This window comes from Rhinolophus sinicus, linkage group LG02 (assembly GCF_036562045.2).
Source record: "Rhinolophus sinicus isolate RSC01 linkage group LG02, ASM3656204v1, whole genome shotgun sequence".
Classification (NCBI taxonomy): Eukaryota; Metazoa; Chordata; class Mammalia; order Chiroptera; family Rhinolophidae; genus Rhinolophus; species Rhinolophus sinicus.
In genome coordinates this window covers 81973676-81993345 of record NC_133752.1, presented here as the reverse complement: position 1 = coordinate 81993345, position 19670 = coordinate 81973676, and the positions used below count along the sequence as shown (strand labels likewise).

At 35.2% G+C, this 19670-nt stretch overlaps 1 protein-coding gene across 18 annotated transcripts in view; it reads right to left on the bottom strand.

The window, feature by feature from the left end:
• The window catches only part of PARD3 (par-3 family cell polarity regulator), a 612084-nt gene that overhangs the window by 406767 nt on the left and 185647 nt on the right, over positions 1-19670 (bottom strand). Inside the window, exon 1 of one of the 18 annotated variants that reach the window (XM_074324706.1) lies at positions 13283-13377. The exons of the other annotated variants lie outside the window; for them this stretch is intronic. The gene's annotated coding sequence lies outside the window, so the exon portion shown is untranslated. Of the gene's footprint in view, positions 1-13282; positions 13378-19670 lie in introns of those variants that run through there. 18 annotated transcript variants of the gene reach the window in all.

Sequence of the window (19670 nt, the reverse complement as noted above, 5' to 3'; positions counted from 1 at the left end):
ACTTAGTGGTGAAAACAGGTGGCATAGCTACTCAGCTGTACAACAGCTGAGGTTCCACCCTACGAGAGAGGAGGGGCCAGGAATTATTATTTTATCATTCCAAATTTCTGATGCAAATTATACCCTGACTCCATTCTTGGGGGGGGGGGGGGTGTAGTGGGAGGAGGAATGATAAGAAGAAATCCCCTTTACCATTACTCCCGAACATTTTGTGTTGTAGGAATTACATTACTCCAGCCTGAGACAGTCTTCAGTGTGCCAATTATAAAGGTGAAATGATGGGAATCTTATCTGTTAAAAGCTTACCGATTGCTTTGCATTTTTCCTCTAATTTTAAACACTCGGTATCTGATATGCCTGCTCCAATTTCCATTTATCCTTACCCAAAACGATATTCATTAAAACCAGGTACAGTCTGGAAACCTGTTAAAATATCATTCTCCACATCAGACATTCCAGCCACCAGTGAAGCACATTGAGGACCATGAACTAGAGTCTATGGCATTCCCTCTCTTAGTACAGCCATCTGTGGCCTACTATACCCTTATGTCTTCAGCATTACCAGCTCAAACACACACTATTTTATAGGTGCATTCTACTTGTGTCTTCCAAGCCTCTTATCAGAAGTTTTATGGAAGGATTACCATTTTAATTTTTGTAAAGCTATCATTTCTAAAAACGTTATTATAAAACCAATTTTTTTTTTTTTTAACCAAGCAGAACATAAATAGTTTTAACCACATGAATCATCATCTTCTGGAGGCAGAAGAGGAATATGGTCTTTTAACGTAAAAGTAATGATTTCTTTTTAATTTTTAAAAAACGAATCCATCTTTCTAGTTCCATGAACAACAGTTAATTCTACTCCATTCTAACCATAACACTACAATCATTTATCTTTCTAAATAGAACCATATTTTGTATCTCCATTCTTTCAGTTACCCAGGTTATAAACTAAATAATATATTAAGTATAGACAAAAATGAACTCTCTCTGGGCACTTTTTTAACATCTTGAAAAATTAAGAGTTTAAAACATGTGTATTAGAATGAGTCCACGGAGTCACAGGGCTAAACAGAAGTACTTACATAGTAGGGCATAAAATATTATGAAACATTTCACAAATTCTACACCCAATTTGTATTTAATAAAAGTTAATTCATTAGAAAACTTTTTGCTAATGTGAGAATATGGAACACATTAAGATGCAGATTCTATTGGATACAGATTTTATTCATACACAAAATTCATACCTGTCTTCAAAAATAACTAAGGAAATCAATATTATAATAAAGTAAGATTAAGAGCAAAATTTAATAACCTGATGCCCAATGGGAATAAGAAATTGCATGTTATAATGGATAGAACTTAAACTTTGGAGGATCACATATCTGTCAACAGTTACTGGTTCCAATCACCTTGGACCATGGACACTCTCTATCCATAAATGAAATTAACAATTTTACCTCATAGGGTTTTCATGAGGAGAAATTATATATACATATACACACGCACATATACATATACATACACACACACACACACACACACACACACACACACACAGAGCACTTAACTCATCCTCTGGTAAATTGGTTATATGTGTGCAAATACTAGCCTTTTAATTCATACATAAACATTGTTCTATTTAATAATATGAATGAAAATGATACAGCAATGTTAGTTAACTCAAAATCCTTTCTAGCCTCCTTCCTCAATAACTGAACCCCAGTTTTTTTTCAGGTATGTATTTTTCTCTGGTTGGCTGTGTGACTCATGATTTCACTTCATTTTCAGGATTTGTTTAGGAAAGGCAAGAGACTGGGTTATAGCCTGCCCACAAGTCATCAGGAAGTCTGGGAGCTTTGAGGATAGGATGCCAGCTCCCACAGCTGGAATGTGTGAGATGGAGCTGCTACACTCCTTTAGTGATTCTGAGAAGAACTCGCCTGCATACCAAGGATGACAGAGAAAAGAAACAGTTGGGTACTTTATACCATGATTGAGTTATATAATTAACAGAACTTTACACCATATTTTAAGATTATGCAAAGTACAGATTTTCTATTGTTTGAATCTCTCAAGTAAATTTTCTATTACACTTATATAGGTTGATTGAATAGACATTGGGGACACTTATGTTTTGTGAGAATATGTAAACATATTTTATTATCCCAGTCTATGATTGTAAGCCATTAATATAATTTTCATGACTTTATTGACAAAAACAACACTTTTCAAATGCTCCCTGTAATTCATTTATTTCTTACAACAAATTTATGAGGTAGGTATATTTCTTGTTCCCATTTTAAAGATAAGTCTACTGAGGCTCAGAAAAGCCAAGTAACGTGTCCAAGTACACAGAACTGTTAAGTTTGGGAGACAAGTTTAAATTCAGACAAAGTGGCTCTCAAGCCCACTCACATAATGTGAAACAATACTGTCTATCAAATGAATAACATGAAAATATATTCAAACCATCAGTAATATTAAATGCTGGCCAGAAACCTAAGATAATTTATTGTCCAATTACATCCAATTATAAGAGCTAGTCTAATTATATCAAGACAGTTCATCTAGTCACTACTGAAGATCAGATGGCCAGATAAAACACCTAATTTTGAAAGATTTAATTATATTTTTCTTTACTCAGTAAACAAGTAGCTCTCTAGTAACTTTTTGTTTTAGGTCATTTATTCCCAATTCTTAAAATCTAGGATTTAAAAGGTGATTTTGATGCATAATACGCCTGGGAACCTCTCCTTTAGCTGTTCTACATTTTTGGCATTCACTTTTCAAACGTGAAAAGGACAGTGGCCCTTCCCTTTAAGATTATGTGTAAGCTTACAACACTAATTGGTTAACCAGGTTACTGTTGGGGGGTGGGAGGAAGGCAGGGAAGAACTTTCAAAAAATGTAGGATTCAAATTATTGCTGTAATTACCTTTTCATTATTTGTCCCATTTTCTAAATAGCAAAAACAAAATCAGTAAAAGTCATGATTCACTTGTTTTTCCATTTTATCAAAAGGAAAATTTCAGTCTTAATTGTTCAAGGATTAAACACAGTCCATTGAACAGACCACTGACAATCCAACTCAAAACATTCCACTGATCCTAGGGTCACCCCAAGGATAAAGCAGGGAAGGGGCTCCTTCCGTATTTGGGGACCCTGCAGTGGAGGTGAGGAAAAATGCCCAGCCCTATCAGCACAGCACCTAATGACATTTTCTATTTTACAAGAAGTTTTGAACTTTTTTTTTCTGAGATTGACAGACAGAGCTTGGATGTTCCTAAAAGCGATGTGAAAACAACATGAAGCACCTCTGTGGGACATTTCTAAACAGGTCATATAAAAGCATCTGCAAAGAGGAAAAACATGCATCCTTTGAGAGGCTTAATCATACAACAAAACATAGATTGTGGCTAAGTTAAAAAAAAACAGATTAAAATCCTTAAAAACTAGGTCATGGTCATCACTTAGTCCTTTCTCTCAGGCAAGTGCAAAGATAGGGTTGGGGGGAAAGACAAGGGGTCAATTCAGGGGTATAAAGAGTAAAAGTGTGGTAAATGCATTGCTCAAGAAATGCAGTGAGACCATCACACCAAAAATGGTGGAGAAAGCGCTGCAAAACAGATCTTAATGCAACATTTACCGTATATTAACCCCCAAAAAAGAAAAAAGCATGTTCTAAATATGAGTTTTCTCTTTCCTAAATGCATTTTTGCTTTTACAATAGAAAATACCACATAAAAGTCCCCTAGTATTCTATCTGGATTTTAATTAAACAAATTAATCCAAGTGTTTTTAGAATTGGCACCAACCACTCATTCCATCAGCGGGCCAAATAAAGCACAAGATGCTGATCTGATTGCTGTTAAAGCCAATATTGCTCTAAGACAAAAACATATATTTAAATGTTATTATTAAAACTTTTTTTGAATGTACTATTTTAAGGAATAAAAAAAATAAAAATAAAAATTTCTAAAACTATTCAGACACTTCCAGGGATTTTTTTTTTTAATGTATTTTAGGATAAAATTTAACTTCTCTGACTATTTATAGTCACTTCCATTATAAAGAGTTGGAAATAAATAGTATTAATTAGTTAAGAAAGATTGCTACACAGGAAACTAATAACAGGAAATGCAATTTATAGCTGTTAGTATAGTGTACCACTCAAAGGAAACACGAGGTTAATGAGATCTTGTTGAGCCAACCTTCCCTGAAAGGAGGCTTGCTAGTTAATGAGCAGGAGAGAAAAAAACAGTCAACAAAGTGTAAATATCAACATCTATAACATGTTTTTACTCCACTATGTACTGATTTAGTATGTGTTTTGAAAATGAAATACTAATCTGCTTTTTTAAATATCAATATAGACAAGCACTCGTTTCAAAAGTAATGGTAAATTGTTCAGACTATCTTAAATTAAAATATTCACTAGACATGTATGTGTGGATATATGAATGGTTGCTTGGGTGGAATGTGCATTATCAATGTAACAAAAAGTTTTTAATTGCCAAGTCATTTCTGAAATAGTTTTAAACATTAAGAAAACTGTGTCCTTTGGCAGCATTTTCTTTTTACACTGATTTGACTTTAATATTAAACAACTGCTCTAGTCAGAAATTCAAACATTCAGAGGTTAAATTCATCCATAGAGCACTGCTTACAAATCACTAATTAACACAAATACAAAGGGATGCAAACATCAGTTATGTACTTTGACAATTTAATTTAATTTAAAATTTCTCAGTGGCTTTTAAAGTAGTAATGGCATTATTCATTTAAACAATAAGATAAAAATAAGAAGACCAGAAACCAGCAGTTACAGCTGGACACTAAGCTATCAATATTTTACCAAGAAGCCTAGTGCAACAGACTTGACATTAACAATTCCAGATTTATGCTCCAGCCATCTGTCCTCAGAGTCGTGTGATGTGTGTAATTGTAGGATCAAGCTAGCAAGCACGATTAGTTTACGAAAATGCACATGACACAGAGTTCTACATCCAACAAATATAATCAAGTTTGTGTTCATATGAGAACTACCGATAGGTGGTTAAGAGGGAGGGAAACCAACTGTCCTCCATTCACTTTGCGTTTCTCTTCCTGTGGGGAAATAAATGTACTTGCTCCCTCATCTCTCCCTTCCAGGCTCCATCTGTAACCACCCTGGATCAACACTCCAGTCTCTTATTTATCTATGATTCCCGGTGAACAGAGAAGGAGTTTTAGTAACTGCCGAAAAATTAATTGCATTTTATCCTGCTGGGACTCTCATTGGACATAAAAGTTAAATCAAAACTCACCAAATTGAAGTTAGTATTACAAACATAAATAATGTTCTCCACCACGATGAACACACTTCTATGTTCAACCCATCTTATAGTCAGGTTTCCATTACTGGCAAATGAGGCACCCTCAGAAGAGGCTTTAATTCATCACCATTTTAAATACTTTGGTTATGTATCAAAAACGTGTTCATTCTGAAAGCGTCTATACAATGTAAAAAGCTGGTCTCTGATAATTATACAAAAAACACAAATCACATTTAAGAGATTTTCAGGAAATAAAAGATAAAAACAAAAGGGATTTTATTTTTTAAGAAAAACTTAGAGATTGTTTTCGTAAATAACAAAACTCTGAAGTCTAAGAATACTACTGTAATAATAATGTCATAATAATATACTAATAGTCAGGGAGCTAAAGGGTGGCAGAGCCAGGGGGTGACCAACTCTATTCTCAGATACAGCAACTTGCTAGTTAAAGAACAGAGACACTGGAGTCAGAGAGATGAGAGCTAAAATCCTCCTCCAGAACTTGCTGGCCATTTGGCTACCGACAAGTTCATCTCTCTGAATTTCAACGCCCTCAGCTGTAAAAAGGATGCACTCAAATGTCAACTGCCCAATTGTCGTGTGGGGCAGCCTGCGGGGTCTCTGGTCCCACTCCCCACATAAGAACGCAGGACATGGTAAGGCCAAAAAGGAACACCCATGGAGCCATAGGTAGGGGAGTCATACCACTATACTCTCACTGGCGGCTGGGTTGGAGACACAGGAAGCAGGAGCCACACTGTCTGAAACCTGCCATCCACTTCTCTGCAATCTGCAACCCGCACTCCGCCATGCTAACAGCAATCCACTCCTGCTCGCTCAGCCACCATTTTCTTGCTAGCTCCCCATTTACTGCTAGCGTAGCCACGGCAGTTATATTAGTGCCCAATGGCTCACTGGTTACAGCAATCACAGCTGATGGCCATTTACTACCTGAGCCAGCACCTTTCCACATGAGGCCGAGAGCCTGGAAACTGCACTCCTGGCTCTGTCCCCACATCAATTAACTTTCCTAACTTTTTTTTCTATTAGTATTAAATATTAAATACTTCAACTGATACAGGCTTAATTATATTTAAGTGTGTATTATTATCTCCAAATGAAAATGTTAATACAATCCAAAAACAAAGAATCATTCCTTCATGTGAGTAATAATTAATAGGTATTAATAGTCAAACCTAAACTTAGTATACCAAAGTCATCTTCATACTACCTAAAAATATATGAAAAACTTTTAAAATGCCAGATAAACAATATTTTATAAATAATCTAAGGCATAACAATTTTTAACTCCAAAAAACAAACAATCAAATTTAAAAATGGGCAAAGGACCTAAATAGACATTTCTCCAAAGAGGACATACAGATGCCCAATAGACATATGAAAAGATGCTCAACATGACTAATCATCAGAGAAATGCAAATAAACACCACAACGACATACCACCTCACTCCTGTCAGAATGGCTGTCATCAGCAAATCAACAGACAACAAATGTTTGGCGAGGATGTGGAGAAAAGAGAACCCTTGTGCACTGTTGGTGGGATTGCAAATTGGTGCAGCCACTCTAGAAAACAGTCTGGAGGTTCCTCAAAAACTTAAAAATAGAATTATGTTATGAACCAGCAATTCCACTTCTGGGTATTAACTGAAGAAATCAAAAACACTAATTTGAAAATATATATGCGGCCGTATGTCCACTGCAGTGTAATTTACAATAGCAAAGATATAGAAGCAACTGAAGTGTCTATCAATATACTGGATAAAGAAGATGTGGTACATTTATACAACGGAATATTACTCAGCCATAAAAAAGAATGAAATCTTACCATTAGCAACAAGATGGATGGACCCAGATGGTATTCTGCTAAGTGAAATAACTCAGAGAAAAGAAAAATACCAAATGATCTCCCTTATATATGGAATCAAAAGAACAATATAAACAAACAAACAAAAATGCAACAGATTCACAGATACAGAGATTAAATTGATGATTGCCAGATGAGAGGGGAGTTGGAGAGCTGGAATGAAAAGGTAAAAGGATTAAGAAGTATAACAACTTGGGAGTCACAAAGTAGTCATGTGGATGTAAAGTAAAGCATAGGGAATATAGTCAATAATATTGTCATAACTATGTGTGGTGCCAGGTGGGTACTAGACTAATCAGGGGGATCACTGCATAAATTATACAAACATCTAACCACCATGCTATACACCTGAAACTAATATAAAATAGTATTAAATGTCTACTGTAATTGAAAAATAAAAAAACCATATTTTCCTTCAAACAAATTATTTGCAGAGTTCTCTTAAGTAGACAACATTAGCCAAGAGCAAAATAAAAACTTTATTGCATTAAGGTTTAAACATCAGTGTATGGAATCTCGAGAGAACTGCAAAAGCATTCTATAGGACAATGGTGCTTTGGAGAGGGGCCGATCTTATTACCACAAGAAAATTTACACAAAACATTTCATTTGCTTTTGATTTTCAAGTATTTCTAAATTATGGCAGGAAAAATGACTCATAAAATAAAATGCCTAAATATAATACTGTGTTATAAGTGACAGTAATTTTTTCACAAGTCAACATCACTAAATGCTATCAAAACCTGTAGAAAAATTGTTACCATAAAAAGATGATGAAACTAAGGTCATCTATAGCTGTCTGAGGGAGGATTCATTGACCATTGGTTAAGCAAGCCTTTCCTTCCTGCTTTGCCACAGTGCTTGGCAATCTTTTTCTTCTTCTCAGTGGCAAAGGTGAGGGACAAAGGCTAGTCAGGAAAAATTAAAATGTGAGGGACTGCTTTTGTTTCTATTCAAAACTCCAATAGCTTATGAAGTCCCAAATAGTGAGGGGGCATAGCAATTTATTCTTACAACTAGATAAATGTGAATTAAAATTGGCACTCCTCTTCAGGTATTAAAATGTTCAAATCCTGGATTCTATGAAAGGTAACAACACAAAAATAGGTTTTTCAATTTTTTCATCCTAATGCCTCAATGAGCAAACTGAGTTTCAAAGCTCCGCTTGCCATGTGCAACCTAGGAGCTGTGGCCTGCGCCTCACCAGTTGAGACTAAAGGTTAGATGCTTCAGGAATCTTTATGCTCTTAAAAATTACTGAAAACTCCATAAAGCTTTTGTTCATGTGGGTTGTATCTATCCATATTACCCGTTTTAGAAATTAAAACTTAGAAAAATTTAAAACACAAGAATAGACCAGCACACATGGTCGCAGCACACTGTCAGAGCAAGGAAGCCACCGCACATTGTGCAGCTTCTAGAAAAATGCGCTGTACATTCTAGAGAGAATGGGAGTGAAAACACAAATAAAATCTTAGCATTATTAAGAAAATAGTTGTGACCCTAAGAACCATAAAAGAGTCCTGAGAACTCCAGGGGTCCCCAGACCACACTGAGAACCACAGAACTACAGAATCAAGTGTCTTGTAGCTCACTGGCCATATAAATTCACCCTCCTGTATCAACAAGCAGCAGATGCAAAACCAGACATCTGAAGCAACTACAGGCCTATTAACAGCAATGTTTTTTTAAAAAGTATTTTAACTGATTAAACGTTTGGCAAAAATTTATATTATGAATATTAAATTTCCTCTTCTTGAGTGGCTAGAAGGATAATAATGATTGATTGATATAGATGAGGATATTAACAGATTGATGATGATGATGATGATGATATAAGCAGCTAACATTTGTACTGCACTTGGTATTGGCCAAGCATTGCTCTAAGTCTTTTATGCATATAATTCATTTGGTCTTTATTACCCAGTGAGGTAGCATTAAGCATTGAAAATCAGCTACCATTAAACATGAACAATAGCAAGGCTTTCTCTGCAGCAGGAGGGAGGTAAGAAAACTAGCAATAATTTTAAATGACAAAAGCTAAAATCTTATATATTTGGGAAATAAAGCAAATGACACACCAAAGAATAATAAACCAAAAGAACAGATGGAATTGAAACTTTTGTTGAAGAAATCAGTGATTTATTCAATTAAGAACGCTAATGTACCGAGTATAAATGCACCAGCAATTCAACTTTTTGGAACACTGGCTTGTAAAATTACCCTCTCATATAATGTAGGGATTCATATTTGGACCAATTGGATGTGTATCATTTGTACAAGTTTAGCTATTTAGGTAAACAACAATACTTGTTTTGTTTTTATAAGTTAACTAATAGGAAAAATAATGCAGAACTACAGATTTAGTGGGAGAAACCAAACAAATATTATTATGCTCTATCCAGTAAGAAATTACTTGCCCTTGCATTATCCAAGCAAGGAGGAGTTCCACAAAGAAAAAACATTTCTCAAATTGAAATAAATATGAATATGTGGAACTATGAATTACTCAAGCAAGCAACAACTCTAAATGTTTGCCACAAATTTTTTGATATCTTGAAAATTACTGATGCTCAAAGTAAGAAAAAGATTTGTCTTACTAATGAAACTAACTGAAACAGCTAAAATGTGATCTGAAAAAAAAAGCACAATAAGGTAAGGTGAATTATTAAGTACTGACTGAGTTAACCTCAGACTGACCAGCACCACATCATTGTGGTTTTGCTACTCTCTGCTTGTCATCTCTTATACAAGACCTCATAAAATGATTTTCTTTAAAAAAAAAAGATAGATAAATCTATTAGTTATTATATTAAAAGTGATAGTGAAGCTGCCTAATCTAATGAAGCAACATAATACAAAATTTATTTTGGTGGAAAAAATTTTTTTAAATACTGACTTATTTTACATCTTATTTATATCCTAAAGGAATCACTTTAAAGTCTTCTACCTTATTTAACATGGTTTGTGGGAGGACGTAATACCATACACTGATATGACAAATTTCGGAGGTTGGAAATAGCCCCTATAGTTAACATCTGGAATTTCAAGGATCTGCTTTAGTTGTGGCTTTGAAGGAATTCACAAAGTCAACTTCAACATAGTTCATGAATTGCACTTGCTTCATGCATACACTTTACATAAAATGCCATCAGGAAGTACAACCTTAAACAACGTGTTCTTCAAAAGGAGCCTTGCCACCTCCTGGAGGGGGATGTTCTGAAATTGTAAAGGCATTTGTTTTCCAGTTAGGTTAGTTTATAGTTGAACATTTACATTTTAGAATGATATTTTTATTATAAGTTACTTCCTTTGTATTTACCCTTATTTTGATATGTTATGAATTAGCCTATAACATATCCTACAAATGTAAACATTATAGATTAATATATCCTATAAGAATTTAGGTATTTCATTTTTCTATCTATTTATTACATTTATAGTTAGATTACATTTTTCTATGAATTTCATCACAGGATACCAAAAAGAAAAGTAGCAAATATTTATTATAAAAAGGGGCAGAGGGTCTAAGGATTAAATACTACTACTTTAAAACAGTAAAAATCATACATTCTCAGTGATCTCAATTGTGTCAAACCTTCCTAAATTCCTCCCTCAAATTCACCGTTACATTAATAGACACATCTGTTCTTCCAAGATTCTGACCTGACCATCATCAGATCAAGGCATTTGTCCCTATTTCCTTACATGCCCTCCGGGGCTGGAACACACAATGCAGCATGATCCACTAATCAGTGTCCCACTGCACACAAAAAAGGAGCCCAGTAGTTCTCAGCATTTTCCAAGAAGCAAACACACATGCAAAATTCAAAGTCATGTGACTCCAAAACAGGGACCTGCCCTGGTAAAAAGATGATATAATATGGCTGAAAGCTCATTAAAATGGGCTTGGAGAATTTACTCAAGCCACTTAGTTTAGAAAATGAAAAGTGAGAGACTTAAGCCCAATTACCTACAAGACTGTTTGGGGCTTTATTAAACTATGACACTATAAATAAAGCATTGATGCCAGCGCTGCCTTCAGACAGAGAATCATAGAACCAAGACGTGGAAGTTCCCTCTCCCCTGCAGACAAATAAATGCTCTCCCAAGAAAAAATGGCAATAGACTTGAGAATATCATGCTAAGCAAACTAAGTCAGACAGAAAAAGTCAAGACCCATATGATTTCACCCATACATGGGATATAAAACAGAACGCAATAAAAAAAGCCAATGAACAAAAACTCATAGATACAGACAACAATATAGTGGTTACCAGAGGGGAAGGGGTGGGGTAGAAAAGGGTAAAGATATATTCATTAAATATACGGTGACGGAAAGAGATTTGACTTTGAGTGGTGAACACACAATGCAATGTACAGATGATGCATTACAGAATTGTACACTTGAAACCTATGTAATTTTATTAACCAGTGTCACTCCAATAGATTTAATAAAATGTTAAAAAGAAAGAATGGTGGTAAGCCTAGAGGACCTCCATAAACTTTGGAATAAGAAAGACTTTCAAAGATTGTCGGCAAAAACTGTCAGAAGAGCCAGGTTCCTAAGCAGCCATTCAGAGCCATCGGCCATTCTGGTACCACTGACACTATCAGTTTCTACAAGACTCCTTTATATATGAACATAGTCATAAAAATGAAAAAGATTACTTAAGTGTATTTTAAAAGAGACAAATAAAATTCTGAGAATGTACAAATTCTTAACAAATCGGATTCAACATCCCAGAATATTTATTTAATGAGATCTCATAGATGCTTTCCAAGAGACTTTAAACCCTTAGGACATAGCCATTAAGTAGTAGACTTTTTCTTTTTCCTCAAAATTGGCTCTAGTGGAAAACTTTAGTAGTCACAGAAATTACTTTGGATCCCATCTCCTACTCGCATACACAAAGAACACACTCCATGGACTTTTTTGTAATCTGAAATCCCAGACTGACTCAAGAACTCCTATCTCAAGACCGCCTAACTTAAAGGAGCAGTGCTTCTCGACCAATCAGGCATCACAGCGCTTATAAAAAAATCAGGTATTTGGGTCTTTTCCTGCAGGTTCCCAGTAAGCAGACCTGGGATGGGCTGCGGCACCTTTTCCACTAAGTCAGAATCTGGAAAGAGCAAACCTGGGAATGAGCATTGCGTTGTCAAGCTCGGCAGATGATTTTTATGTGTAGTCTTCAATAACTAAGAACGAGTATGAAAGATGTTTGACAAGAGAGTAAAAGGTATGGCCGCTCCAGATCAATCCATTCGTTTCAATGGGAGTCCTTAATAAAATAGCTTATGACAAAGGACACTGTGTCTTACACACACAAGCTAGCTTAGGTGCTACTGAGGACCAGAGCTACAGATCCAAAACAATACTGTTTGCTTGCCTCTGGCCTCTCTTCCTTACTCCAAACCGACCCATCCCAACCTCAGAGAGGTGTTTTCTTTGTTGGCTTGTCTAACTTTCTCTCATCTGCAGTGTTCCCATTTGTTTCAGCTTTTAAGAATCTTTAAAAATGAATTCAAATCAAATGATCCATAGAAACACACTGTATTCATTACTTTTAGGGCAATAAATTTCTTAAGACGGCTATCTGACTAGAAGAGAGGGGAGGAGAAAAGAAAGAAGACAAAAGCATTTTTGGACCATATAAAATTAGAGGTAACCAGATGGCAGCTGGTTTTCATTTCACCCCTCCACCCACCCTGAATTTCGTGTGTCACTCCCCGACTGCACTAATCAGAACTCTATTGAAGGAGACGGCTGTGTGAATTTATTGGAAACCCAAGAAATCACTACAGAAACAGTTTCCAAACCCGAAAGATAATCCTGTAAGCTGACCGGTGTCAAGATCTGAATACTAAAACACACAAATCCAAATTTAGACACCTCTATGATAATTTTAGTTACAGTAAAATGTATTACTGTATTGCTTCTCTGCATCTAATGCATAAAAATGAAAGGAAATCTAGTTTTCAACATCATACTCCCACTAAAACAACTTGCAATCAATTAACGTCAGCAGCAAAACTCAATTTTCTCCCCCGCATGTGGAGGTGAACGTACCGAGCAGATTGATAATTCCCGTTGAGAGTGTGGCTAAGTGTTTCTAAGCAACCTTGCTCCATCATCTTCTCTGACAAAAACAAGGGAAAGAGTTTGAACTGCAGCCTGATGGAGCTCTGAATACTAATGACAAGGCAAGGAGGAATGCTTCATTATTAACTTCGGGAGAAAAACACAGGAGCAGATTCTAGCTGTAAATAAATTCTAATTAAAATTTGGTGTGCAGCTCATGTGGCCGGGCCCAAGCCTACAGAGGAAGTTCCTTCAGTGACTGTTCAGTCATAGGAGCTCATTACTATACCCGTATATTTAGTCTAGTAAATGATTCGTGTGTGTTTTCTGAAAATTATTTGAGACAAAAATCTCCCAAACATGTCCATTTCTGTGCTGTGGAATTTGTTTAATCCTCTTAGGAACATTTAAACTGACAACATTCTTAAATTAGCATCTCTGCACAAGACACCTTTCCAGTCACATTCACTGAACAATATGACAACCCAGAATCAAAATTAAAAATGTTTCAAATGGCTACCCTTGCTTCTGAACACCACACAACACAGCAGAATGAATCCAATTTGAATGAGAATCCACAATGTTTTTCTCCTCACACCTTTTTCCTTCTCTGCCCAAATCCATCGCTCTATTGCTCTTGTAAAATGAGTATCACATGACTCGTCTTCCCTGTCTGTGAAATAGAACTGAGAAATAATTTTTCCTAATAAAAACTGCAGAGACTACCAGAAAATAATGTATTTATATATATATTTTTAATTTTTAAATCAAAGCTTTATGTTTGTTGTTCAGGGATAGAAATCATTTATTTTATGTGTCAACTGATACTAGAATAAACTTTTTAAAGATGTAACACCTCCTCAGAATACTTCAACTACTATTCAATAAAAATATCACAGAAAATGTTAAATTATTTAAAAGAATAAAATTCAAAACTGAATTATATTCTGGGCACACTGAAAAAAACTCTAGAGAAATTCTATAGGATCTTTTACAAATAAGCTATAAAAACACTCCCAATATTGAGTAAATCTTCATTTATGGGTTTTAGAGATTCTTAAAACGTCATTTTCCTTTCGTTGATTGAGAAGGTACTCCCATGCTAGGGAACAATAGAATTATCAAAGAGCAACTAACATTTTGCCAAGCACCATGCTTGTCATGCAGGTGCATTTATCTCATTTTCACCTGACAACTCTGAGGTGAGTTCTGCTCGCCAGTTTATCATATAAAGAAACTGAGGCTCTAGGTGATCACACATCAAGTACTTAAGAGTCAGGATTCAAACCCGGGTTCTGCTACAGAGCCTGTGTCTTTCTCAACTCACACAATGCTTCCAGGTTTCAAATGCACTCAGTCCCTAAGATAACACACATTTCATACATTTCTGAGAGTAGTTTATTATTATGTACTGTGTTACATCCACTAATCAGACTTTTACGTGGACAAAATTTTTAATTTCTGATTTTTCTGAATGAGTTCAGGCTGAATTTATACTATTTATAGGGAGAGGTACTGAGGTAGAGGGAAGGGGAAGGATGCTAAGCATACACAATCTCAAGAGATCTGCTTATTCAAGGACGCAAATTATTAAATCACTTTAGAAACATCTTTTTCAATAAACCCCAGCGTGTAAGCATTACCTCACATGAGAATGAGTCATACTGACTCCGTGATCAGGTGAGCCCACCTGCAATTTACCCTGGATGACTTTGGTTTCCTCACCCATGAAATGGGTTCTGCTTGAGAGTTTTTGTGAAGATGAAATAAAAAAACAAATACATACACACAGACACACACACACAGACACACACATTTTTGTAAAGAGAATCGTTCATTGACAGGCAGTAGGCATTAAATAAATAATAGCCACCATTTTCACTAAAGAAAATAATTCTAAATCACCCAGTTAAACATTCTTGATAAAAACCTCTTGCTTTAATCTGTTTGCTAAAAACGGTAAAATGTGATTTCTTTTTTAAACGGTTGTATATATTCCCTTCTTTTTAACTAATCCTGGCTGTTTTCCTTAAAACCTATTCCAAAAACTTGGAATTTCCCATATTTAACATCTTTAAGCTTGAAATCATGATCAAGCTCAGGCACATAAAGATCACACCATAATTCTAAGAGCAAACAAGGTCCACAATAGAACAACTTACAGACAATGTGTGCAGAACAGGTTCCATAACTTCAGAACAATGGCAGCTGCCAGGAAATGAAGCATGTACTATTTGAATAGAAATAAAATTCAATGTTTTCAAGGAGGTCGATATGATATTTGCTAATTCATAAGGTGACTCTTTCATCCTTCTTCGTCTGACTTAAATGATCAAATACATTTATCATTTAATTTCTAAGAAAAAATAGAGAATATGGTGAGGGTGTGGAGTAATATTTCTGTTTCAGCTTTTTCCTATAAACTACTGGTAACATATTAAAAAAATTAAAAGTTTACATGCTTGAACTCATAATAATTATTCAATATCAAACACTGAATTTGTTTTAAAATGCTAATAACTATAGTTATTAGTTTAAAAAACTAATCAACTACATGGATTAAAGATAGCATCTTTAAATATAAATATTTATTTGGGATTCTTGGTCAAATGGGTACTAGGAATTGTTTTAGCTAATTAAAGAATGCCATTGCATAGAGTTTTAGACTTTCAGAAGTGGAATAAAACAGTATCTTAAATCAACCTCTTGCTTTAAATGTGGAAGTATTGAGACCTCAAACAACACATCAATTTGCCAAGTTTTATACAGTAATTATACTTTGTACATTTTTGGGGGGAAATCTAGAACCAAGATCCAGGTCTTTGAGAAACCAAGACTCACTCTCTTGGTGTAAAGCTGAACCTGATGAAAACAGATTGTGGGAAAGAACCAGAACTGGAGGGGGAGAGGATAATAAGAGGCAGTGCTAGAAAGGAGGGATTTCACTGGTTATGGATGAGAAATAGAATCTCACAATAACAATATTACAGGCAATCCCTCAGGTGCCTAAAAAATACTATTTAGCATGCCTGACAACAACAGAAACACATGAGCTGATTCATTAGCTAACTAGAGGCGTTCTTTGTAACACAGCAAGCTGCTTTCACATTAGCTCCACAACTAAAGGAATAGAAAGCTGATATTAACTATTTAAAAATTTACACCAAGAACCAAGGAATTCCCCAGTAGAAATATAAAGACTTGCTCGAAGTTTCGTTATGTGAATTTATTGCCAATTCAGTTGTCTTAAAAGTTGTGCTACAAAACATATTGTCCTTTACAGTTCCAAACCACATTTGAAAGAAATAATTTCTTAAGAATGTTTCTGGAATTTTCTTCTATTCTCTAAAGCATAATCTTAGATACTTAAAAAAAAATGGCTAGCTGGCATTTTGCCCACTGTTCTCTAAGCAATTTTCAGTTCCTCTAAAGATTAAGGGGGGGAGGGGGGAATCACACTGAGAACTAACTATTCTAGTCTTATGCTGCTTGCATTTCCTCCTGAAGACTTTAGAAATCATGTGGAAATTCAAAGCAGTACAGAAATCGAGTGTCAGTGCTACTTATTTAAAAGAACAAAGTGGTGATTCTAGTAAACATGCACCTATACATGAAGAGCAGCTATCATGCACAACATCTGTACTGGAACAGCCCGAAGTAAATGAATTGATTGTCCCAAAGTATCCTCACTGCGGGTCTGGTGGGTTAGACCTTCTATGTGACAGAGACTGAGAGGAGCTTCACCAAAATCAGTTCTCCTCTGCCTCCTCAGTAAGGAAATCCTGATTTTCAGCTGAGGAGGTAGGTATGTGCTCACCTTGCAACAGGCTGTTTTCACATTAGTCCTACAACTAAAGCATTACATAAAAGCAGGAATGCTATTTGATACTTCAGAAAACCAGCTGAGAAGGGAAACCACCTACGCTCCTCCTTTCTGCTGTGTGGAATGCGAACCTGATGGTGGACGCTTACGCAGCCACCTTGGGCCATCAGGGGATGTGCCAAGGATGACACCTCAGGGAGACAGGTGTCCGGTTCTCTGACGTTGGGGCCATCATACAATACCAGCCCTGGACTGCCAACAGCTTCACTTCTTTTACATACGAAACTTTAAGCGTGTTTAAGCTACTGTTATCATTGTTTGACGTATTTGGGGTTATAAACTGTATACTTAATCCTAACAAAGTAAAAAATTTACCAGAAGGCATTTATTAAATATTAAATAAAAATATTATGAAAATAAAAATATAAAGATCTTAGCTTTCATTTTAATGCTGAAGTATAAATCAAGTTTAAGCATACGCCATTGAAACAACAAAACACTGAGAAGAAAAAGCAGCTGTCCTTGGAAGCAGACATCCAAAGTGTACTATTCTCAAAGGCAGAGTCAAGAAAGCTGCTATTGTAAGTGACAGGATCAGAGACACACCACCTCCCAGCTTTTGCTGTTTTCTTTGGGTTTTGTTCTGTTTGCAGCCTTTGGAAAAATGAGTAAGACTGCTACCCAAATCATTTCAGGAGTAGTTTTTAATATTTAGAATCACTGTCTCTTCTTTTCCTCTGCCTTCTTAAATGTTCCATCAAACAGTTAACCAGACCAGCCTTCTAAACTGAGGAGATGGAGCTCAATCAATCTGCTTTTAGACAGAGTTAAGAAATAGACATTAAAAACATAAATAGGACATCTTATCTTCCAGAGGTCACTGCACAGATGAAATATGAGAATATATGTGAATCTACTTTGTAAACACGAAAGGATAATACAAATGATATTAGTATTGATTCTCTGTTAAAATAATCAAGAAAGGAAAACAGAATATTTTCCCTACCAGAAGAAGAATTGTGTTTTGCAATTTTCTTACTTTAATTCTCCAAAAGTTTCTAAAAAATTGATTTAAAAAAAACCATGGTAAATTAGGAACTAATTTGAATTCCATCATCTCTACCTGCTCAATTCCTATCAATAATGCTACTATTTCTATATGTTTTATTTATTAGAGCCTTTGGTATACATAAATCATACAGTATGACAAATTCTTAGCATCATTCAGGTTATAAAACCTATGCTTGATACACATATTTGAAGATGCAAAGATGCCCAGCATGTCTCACTGATAATACGAACTATTATTTTTCTTGGTCCAAGGTAGACATGCATTCATTGATGTGAGACTCTTTAAGTCAAAAGGGCAACCCACCATTATTGCTTTAGAGACTGAAATCTTACCCTCTTCTTTGTCCATGTATACATAGTATCCCCATACAGCTCCCTAAAATGAAGAATGAACTACTGATATTGTCTAGAATGCTCCAATGCAAAGGTTTTTCTGGTGTAGTAAGAAGGAAAGAAATTTGTGCTTGGAGAGTAAAGAACCATAGGTTTCAATTTCACTTCAGCCACTTACTATCTATAACACGTTTGGTAAGACATTACAAATTCTCTAAGCTTAAGCCTAAACATGTAAAATATGGATGATATGTATCTATGGGAAAGAACATTCAGGTGCTGGTTCCTTAGTCCTACTTCATCTCTCCTTGAGCAGCTGTATTTAGTACTTTGAAGAAGAGAGTTACATGGTGCCCAACTTATCAAAATGTTGAGTATTCCAATATCACATGAAAACAAATATCATCTGACTCAATGAATTTTCGTGTATGTCTCTACAATGTATATCTACTTTTTCTTTATGTTCTCAGTTGAGAAACACACCTTTTTTGAAAATTACCCTTATTGCAGCACACAAGTCCTTGGTTTGCCCAATCATAATGCCATCTAATGATGGGAGGATAACTGGGCTGACAAAATATGTAACAGTAATCCTAGATTATAGCTTGATATTTTTTCATTATATGGACTAAAAAACTTTAGGTTAATTGTACTTCAAGTTCATATCTAATTCATGAAATAATCAACTGTGATTTTACTACCTATCTCCTAAGTAATCTGGTCACTAGGTTTTTCCTTCCTTTAATCCCATGGATTATTTCTCCCTGGATACATCAGTTAGCCATTTGCAAAGAAGTCTATTTCACCTTTTGCTGTTATACTAAACTTGCATGTTTGACCCTACTGCTTCATTCTCATAAAAAAAAAAAAAAAAGGCACCCTTTTCACCATTATCTGTAGCTTTCATTAATATACTGCTTAAGTAATGGTTCCAGATCATTAAATATATATATACACATTACCCTGTAGTTCTCTTCAATTTGGTATGTTTGTAATAATCATTACACATTTACCATTTGAACAGTTTATTACACATTTACCATTTCTTTATCCAATTCAGTTAATATAGTATGGAAGATTTCCACACACACAAAAAAATGTTTTTTCAAAATCATGATATTTAACATCTACAGCCTTTTTAAAAATCAA